This window comes from Neoarius graeffei, chromosome 21 (genome assembly GCF_027579695.1).
Source record: "Neoarius graeffei isolate fNeoGra1 chromosome 21, fNeoGra1.pri, whole genome shotgun sequence".
Lineage (NCBI taxonomy): Eukaryota > Metazoa > Chordata > Actinopteri > Siluriformes > Ariidae > Neoarius > Neoarius graeffei.
Genome location: NC_083589.1, coordinates 63,955,469 through 63,963,849, shown reverse-complemented (window position 1 = coordinate 63,963,849; position 8,381 = coordinate 63,955,469). Strand labels below are relative to the sequence as shown.

General features: G+C 47.8%; 1 protein-coding gene across 1 annotated transcript in view; it reads left to right on the top strand.

Annotated features, from left to right (window-relative positions):
• Positions 1-4,509: 4,509 nt before the first annotated feature.
• The window catches only part of slc26a5 (solute carrier family 26 member 5), an 86,744-nt gene continuing 82,872 nt past the window's right edge, over positions 4,510-8,381 (top strand). The window contains exon 1 of the mRNA XM_060903500.1: positions 4,510-4,631. The gene's annotated coding sequence lies outside the window, so the exon portion shown is untranslated. The remainder of the gene's footprint in view (positions 4,632-8,381) is intronic.

Below are 8,381 nucleotides of genomic sequence, written 5' to 3'. Positions count from 1 at the left end.
GTATCCGGCCTTCTTGGAGTCCCTGGGAGAGGTACTGAGGGGTGCTCAGACTGGGGACTCCATTGTGCTACTGGGGGACTTCAATGCTCACGTGGGCGATGACAGTGACACCTGGAGGGGCGTGGTTGGGAGGAACGGCCTCCCCGATCTGAACCCGAGTGGTGTTTTGTTATTGGACTTCTGTGCTAGTCACAGTTTGTCCATAACGAACACCATGTTCGAGCATAGGGGTGTCCATAAGTGCACGTGGCACCAGGACACCTTAGGTCGGAGGTCGATGATCGACTTTGTAGTCGTGTCATCTGATCTCCGACCCTATGTCTTGGACACTCGGGTGAAGAGAGGGGCTGAGTTGTCAACTGATCACCACCTGGTGGTGAGTTGGATCCGCTGGCGGAGGAGGAAGCTGGACAGACCTGGCAGGCCCAAACGTATGGTGAGGGTCTGCTGGGAACGTCTGGCCGAGCACTCTGTTGGGGAGGTCTTTAACTCCCACCTCCGGGAGAGCTTTTCCCAGCTTCCGAGGGAGGCGGGGGACATTGAGTCTGAGTGGACCATGTTCTCTACCTCCATTGTGGACGCAGCTGTTCGGAGCTGTGGCCGCAAGGTCTCCGGTGCCTGTCGTGGCGGCAATCCCCGAACCCGGTGGTGGACACCGGAAGTAAGGGATGCCGTCAAGCTGAAGAAGGAGTCCTATCGGGCCATGTTGACCTCCGGGACTCCTGAGGCAGCCGACGGGTATCGGCAGGCCAGGCGTGCTGCAGCTCGGGCAGTTGCGGAGGCAAAAACTCGGAACTGGGAGGAGTTCGGGGAGGCCATGGAGAAGGACTATCGGTCGGCCTCGAAGAAATTCTGGCAAACCGTCCGGCGCCTCAGGAGGGGGAAGCAGTACTCTGCCAACACTGTTTACAGTGCGGGTGGGGAGCTGTTGACCTCGACTGGGGACATTGTCGGGCGGTGGAAGGAATACTTTGAGGATCTCCTCAATCCCACCGCCATGTCTTCCACTGAGGAGACTGAGGCTGATGACTCAGAGGTGGACTCGTCCATTACCCAAGCCGAAGTCACTGAGGTGGTTTGCAAGCTCCTCGGTGGCAAGGCACCGGGGGTGGATGAGATCCGCCCTGAGTATCTCAAGTCTCTGGATGTTGTGGGGCTGTCTTGGTTGACACGCCTCTGCAACATCGCGTGGCGGTCGGGGACAGTGCCTCTGGAGTGGCAGACTGGGGTGGTGGTCCCTCTTTTTAAGAAAGGGGACCGGAGAGTGTGCTCCAATTATAGGGGAATCACACTTCTCAGCCTCCCAGGGAAAGTTTACTCCAGGGTACTGGAGAGGAGAATTCGACCGATAGTCGAACCTCGGATCCAGGAGGAACAATGCGGTTTTCGTCCTGGTCGCGGAACACTGGACCAGCTCTATACCCTTCATAGGGTGCTCGAGGGTTCATGGGAGTTTGCCCAACCAGTCCACATGTGCTTTGTGGATCTGGAGAAGGCATTCGACCGTGTCCCCCGTGGTATTCTGTGGGGGGTGCTTCGGGAGTATGGGGTTCGGGGCTCTTTGCTAAGGGCTGTCCGGTCCCTGTACGAACGGAGCAGGAGTCTGGTTCGCATTGCCGGCAGTAAGTCAGACCTGTTCCCAGTGCATGTTGGACTCCGTCAGGGCTGCCCTTTGTCACCGGTTCTGTTCATAATTTTTATGGACAGAATTTCTAGGCGCAGCCAGGGGCCGGAAGGAATCCTGTTTGGGAACCACAGGATTTCATCTCTGCTTTTTGCGGATGATGTTGTCCTGTTGGCTTCTTCAAACCAGGACCTTCAGCATGCACTGGGGCGGTTTGCAGTCGAGTGTGAAGCGGCTGGGATGAGAATCAGCACCTCCAAGTCCGAGGCCATGGTTCTCGACCGGAAAAGGGTGGCTTGCCCTCTCCAGGTTGGTGGAGAAGTCCTGCCTCAAGTGGAGGAGTTTAAGTATCTCGGGATCTTGTTCACGAGTGAGGGAAGGATGGAGCGTGAGATCGACAGGCGGATCGGTGCAGCCTCCGCAGTGATGCGGTCGCTTTACCGGTCCGTCGTGGTGAAGAAGGAGCTGAGCCAAAAGGCGAAGCTCTCAATTTACCGGTCGATCTACGTTCCGACTCTCACCTATGGTCATGAGCTTTGGGTAATGACAGAAAGAACAAGATCGCGGATACAAGCGGCTGAAATGAGTTTCCTTCGCAGGGTGGCTGGGCGCTCCCTTAGAGATAGGGTGAGAAGCACAGTCACTCGGGAGGAGCTCGGAGTAGAGCCGCTGCTCCTCCACATCGAGAGGAACCAGCTGAGGTGGCTCGGGCATCTTTTTCGGATGCCTCCTGGACGCCTCCCTGGGGAGGTGTTCCAGGCATGTCCCCCCGGGAGGAGGCCCCGGGGAAGACCCAGGACACGCTGGAGGGACTATGTCTCTCGGCTGGCCTGGGAACGCCTCGGTGTTCTTCCCGAGGAGCTGGCCGAGGTGTCTGGGGAAAGGGAAGTTTGGGCTTCCATGCTTAGACTGCTGCCTCCGCGACCCGGTCCTGGATAAGCGGAAGAAGACGAGACGAGACGAGGCTATCAGTATGTTGATGTAAATGGTGATTTTTCTAGATGTACTGAGGTAAAGTTTGGTGTTCCATATGTATATAATCCCTGGGTGGTGATATTCTTAAACATGGTATTAGTTTCCACTGTTATGCTGATGACACTGCAAAACCTGATGAGAGACACCAGCTTAATACAATTGAGGAATGTGTGAAGGACATTAGACACTGGATGCTTATTAACTTCCTTCTGCTTAACTCTGATGAGACTGAAGTACTTGTACTCGGACCACATGCAGCTAGAAGTAAGTTTTCTGAGTCCACAGTAACTCTGGATGGCCTTTCTGTTTCTTCACGTGCAGCAGTAAAAGACCTCGGAGTGATTATTGACCCCAGTCTTTCATTCATACTGTCTTGATGTTCCAATAAGTGCATAAACAAGCTCCAGTTAGTTCAAAATGCAGCAGCAAGAGTCCTTACTAGAACTAGAAAATATGACCACATCACCCCTGTCTTATCCACACTGCATTGACTCCCAATCAAATTTCATATTGATTATAAAATACTACTATTGACCTTTAAAGCACTGAATGGTCTCGCACCACAGTACCCGAGTGAACTTCTGCTCCTTTATGACCCGCCACACCTACTTAGATCAAAAGGTGCAGGCTATCTGCTGGTACCTCGTATAGTGAAGGCTACATCAGGGGGCGGAGCCTTTTCTTACAATGCTCCACAGTTATGGAACAGCCTTCCAGGTAGTGTTCGGGAATCAGACACAGTCTCAGCGTTTAAGTCTCGGCTGAAAACAGATCTGTTTAGTCAAGCCTTGTGTTAATGGTGTTTATGAGGTAAAGGTGTAGATCTGGAGGGTCCTCAGACAGAGTGTTTTGGTAAACTGGGATGTATGGATGCTGTCAGTCCCCACTCGCTTGCTCACTCGAGTTTGTTGATGGTGTAGTGGCTGCTGCTTTATGTCCCGGGGCCCCTCATGCCTGTGTTACCTTCTGGCTCTCCCCTTTTAGTTATGCTGTCAGAGTTAGTTTTGCCGGAGAACCTGCTTGTACTCAGTGCAATATGTATACTGTTCCTACTTATTCAGGTGACATTGGGCATACCTAACAACCTGTGCTTTCTCTCCCCCCCCAGATCTGTCCCTCTGAGTTACATGTTAATCCTGAGATCGAGATGCTGAACCTCTTCTGCTCCTCGGACCTGCCTGATCCATCCTGGTGCCCTGTGTCTGGTTGGAGTCTCATCACATCGCTCCTGTGGAGGATGGCCCCATGAGGACAGTTGGGGGTCGCACCTGGAGGACGCTCTGGACTCTTACAGTAATGCTTTTATGGCTGAGGACTACAGTTGACTTGCTAACTTTAGGACTGCAGTTGTCATGAACAGTTTTGCACTCAAGTTTCCATCAATGAAGAGTTTATAACATCAACGAAACTGACTTCATGTTAAAACTGTTAATATTATAGTCAGGCTGTCTGTTGTTGCCCAAATGAGGATGGGTTCCCTTTTGAGTCTGGTTCCTCTCGAGGTTTCTTCCTCATGTCGTCTGAGGGAGTTTTTCCTTGCCACCGTCGCCACAGGCTTCATCATTGGGGATAGATTAGGGATAAAATTAGCTCATGTTTTAAGTCGTTCAAATTCTGTAAAGCTGCTTTGCGACAATGTTTATTGTTAAAAGCGCGATACAAATAAACTTACTTGATTTTTAGGTTCGTAAAACTTTATTCAGTGACGATTTAAGACTAAAAAAACTTCCTCTGTACAAACACTCATCATCATCTCACCTACACACGAAGACGTTTTGATAAACTAGTAAAGAGGCACGTTTGTAAATAAAGGCTTGCGACGGCATTTCCGGACTACGTGTGAAAATGGAGAGTACTTCACTTCCCAGAATGCTTTGCGCTGTGACGCAGGTGGTGTAGTCAGCACGTGGTCTGGTTCCTGGAGTGGAGCTGCGGTGGTTAAAGGGCGGACAGTCCGCGGGTTTATCAGTAAAATCCCGGGAGGTTTACTGCGCTCAGCTCACTGATACATCATTAAAGAAGAGTCGCACAGGTGAGATGGGAATTTTATTCACTCCTGAGACTCTGAGCTCTGTCTCTGTCCGCCTGTCGTTAGGATCAGATCAGAGTGTTTACTGTGTAAATGTTTATTATGTTCTCTACACTTATAATCTCCTCCCTAAAGCCAGAGAAGAAAAGAAATGAGAATGGGAATGAGAAGAGGATGTGTTTGAGGATTCGACATTATGACCTGACTGCATTTCCTTTATGGAGTGTGTTTGAGTTCCTCTTTCATAACTTTTCATTTATTTCCTCTTTTTCTCTCTAATGTCACTCCTTTACAACAGAAGAACCCCAATAATCAGAGCTTCTATTCTTCTTCTTCCATTAAAGGTCAAAAGGGTTTTTTTTTTTTTAAAGCTTGCTGCTAAACCCGTAACGGAAGGTGGCATCGCTCAGGCAGCGACTTTCCCGCGATCCGGGTCGGGTCGGGTCGGGTCGAGACACTCACCTTATTGTTCATGATGGGATATAATTTGTCTTAATTAATAAATAATTAGTTGAAAAAATAGGCACCTCATAAATGATATAAAAAAAAAGGCGCGTAGACAACCATGGGGGAGCCAAGGTGACCTTACTGTCCATCTGGCAAATGTTGAACTATTAGCAAGTGAAACTTTTGAAGTATTTGCAGCTACAGTTGTCATCAGAAGTTTACATACAGTGGCATGAATGTCATCTTGGTTATGAATGTCATGGCAATATTTGGGCTTTCAGTAATTTCTTTGAAATGTTCTTTTTCTGTGGCAGAATGATTGTACAGCACACAGCTTTAATAAAAAACAAAAACACTAGAATTTGGTGCACAAGTTTTAATTTTCTATGGGTTTTCTGAAATCAACACAGGGTTAAAATGACACATACAGGGTCAAAAATTTACACACACTCACTTAGATTATTAATTCAGAGGTGCTGAAACTTCCAAAACGTCTCTTATCTTGCCAAGGTCTCTTAACTTCCTGTTAGTGATCATGATTGACTCCAGCTGGTAGCTTCTCTGTGCCTTCATAAAAAGGGGTTGTTTATAGCACTCATTGGATTGACCAACACACAGTAAAATGGGAAAGTCCAAGGAGCTCAGTGCAGATCTGAGAAAGAGGATCGCAGCTCTACATAACTCCAGAATGTCTCTTGGAGCCATTTCTAAACAACTGCAAATTCCAAGACCAGTTCAAACAATTATATCCAAGTTATTGAGAGGTGTAGTCACTTTGCCAAGCCACTTTGCTTCAATAAAACCCAAACTGTCACCCTCAGCTGAAAAGAAAGTGGTTTGGATGGTCAGGAACAAACTGGGAACCACCATGGCACAGCCCTGCCATGAACTGGAAACTGATGGATCACTGTCTACAGATCAGATCACCATGGACTGAAGGCCAATTTATGCTGACAACCCGGTCCTCGCAGACAGTGTCTGCGTAGCCCCCCCACCTTCGCAGACGCTCTGCGTGCACCTCCCAAAAATTGTGACCACCGCAGAAGCCTTGCAGACAAGAGGGCTCTGATTGGTCCACTCTACATCCGCTGTACACGCACTTCCGCTTCCCTACTTTCCCGGCTTGGTTTGTTTTCACGACCGCCATTTTTAAAAACACGAGCGAAGATGGAGCAGCACGAAAAGCGGTTGATCGAGGAAGTGAGGAAGTACGTACATCTATACGACTCCAGTTCTAGTCATTATAAGTAACCGGAGGATAAACACTCCACTAACCACACCCACCAACTACTCCTAGCAGTTTCGCGACTTCGCGCCCCCTTGCGTTGTGGCGGTGAATAACATCGCGCACGCCTATTACTCCCCGCTCAACGATAAATTACAACTGTCTGCGAAAAGCTATCTGTGAAAGCCTTGTCGCAAGAGCATGCAGAGGCCTTGAGAGGCTGCTCTCCAAGAAATAACCCCCTGCTTCAAAACTGACACCTTCAAGCTTAACTAAAGTTTGAAGCTGACCACATGGACAAAGAAAAAGCCTTGTGGAGGAAAGCTGTATGGTCAGATGAGACAAAAGGGGTGTTCACACGGCAACTTTTACTCCGGTGTAGCACCGGGGCTGCCCCGGTAGAGCGTTCACACGGTACAAAGTTATACCGGTGTAGCCCCTGAAAGCTGCTTAAACCGGTGCAAATCTAACCCTGCTCGGGAGGTGGTTTAAGAAATTTACTCCGGAGTAAATGCTAGTTTGCGGGGCAGCACCGATATAAAATGGGACGTCTGAACGCTACAGGGGTAGACTCGCTACGCGTGAGGAGAGTTGATTACATACGGGCATTGCATAATTTTGCATCCTGGTATTTTGCGCTTCCAAAATGGCGAATATCAACAACAACAGAACTGCGTGTCTTCCAGTGTTGCCAGATTGTCAGTTTTAAGTGCATTTTGGTGGATTTGAACATATTTTGGGATGGAAAACGTCAGCAATATCTGGCAACACTGGTGTCTTCATCCACGTTGTTTTCCCGGCGCTTGATGATGCCATGACAACCGGGAAAAGGAAGTACATTTTCACGCATGCGCATATTTCATTTCCGCATTATTACTATCGGAAATGATAGTAATAATGATAGGAAATGATGATAATAATAAAAGGAAATGATATCAAAACTTTATTACTATCAAAGGAAATGATAGTAATAAAGTTTTTGCTACTATAACACGGTCGCAGAAACTGCCGTGTGACCGCAAGTGGGGCTGCACCGGTGCTAACACGCTTCTCTCTAGTAAGCAGGGTTGTGACGTGTGAACGCTCCACAAAATTTACACCGGTGTAAGATATATCGCAACAAAATACATCGGTGCAGCATCGATGCAAATATGTGCCGTGTGAACAGGGCTAAAGATTGAGTTGTTTGGCCACAATGACCACCATGTACAGAGGGACACTATGCCTGGTGGTGGTGGTAGGATCATCATGCTCTGGGGCGGTTTTGCTGCCAGTGGAACTGGTTCATTGTGCAAAGTGGATGGAATAATGAAGAAGGAGGCCTACCTCAGAATTCTTCAGCATAAACCATCAAACTTGATCATGACTTGGGAGTTACAACAGGACAATTAACCTTTTTTGTTTTTCCCCTTACCCCATTCCCCTCTCTCTCCCTCTCTACACACTGTTTCCAATGTTATTGGAGATGCTTTAATCTCATTGTACATGTTTATAGTGAGAATAAAAGGCATTCTATTCTATTCTCACATCAGAGCTGGTTATGGAGGATAAAGCAGGCTAACATTAAAGCAGATATGCAGAACCTTTATTTTTAAATAAATTTCTGAGTGGATAGTATCTCCAGCCTTGACTCTTGTATGTTGCATAAATGGGAATAAAAAAAAAATTAATTATTTGTGAGTTAAAATCGACCGCAGAGTTGGGATTCAAGCTGCGCCCCTGAGCCAGCCAGCCCTGAGCGCGTGATGTCACAGCGGGAACCGGTTTTAAGGCCGAGGCCTTTTACAGCTATAGACCAAAGTCATATAAATAAAAATTGATGGTGAAAGTAATAAATAGCGTTACCGACTCGCTCAACTAAGACTGATTTGACTTCACTGATTGTGGGTCGACTCTCATTAAAACAGGATGGGTGCTATAACTTACGCAACATACATGTACATGCATGCATTTTCACTGATAAAACGTAAAAGGCTCAATAAATAATCAGATGAACTGAGACAATCACATTCTGAAGCAAATTAAATAATCTTATACCGCTAACTTAAACACACAATACAAGTTACATGGATTAATCTAAA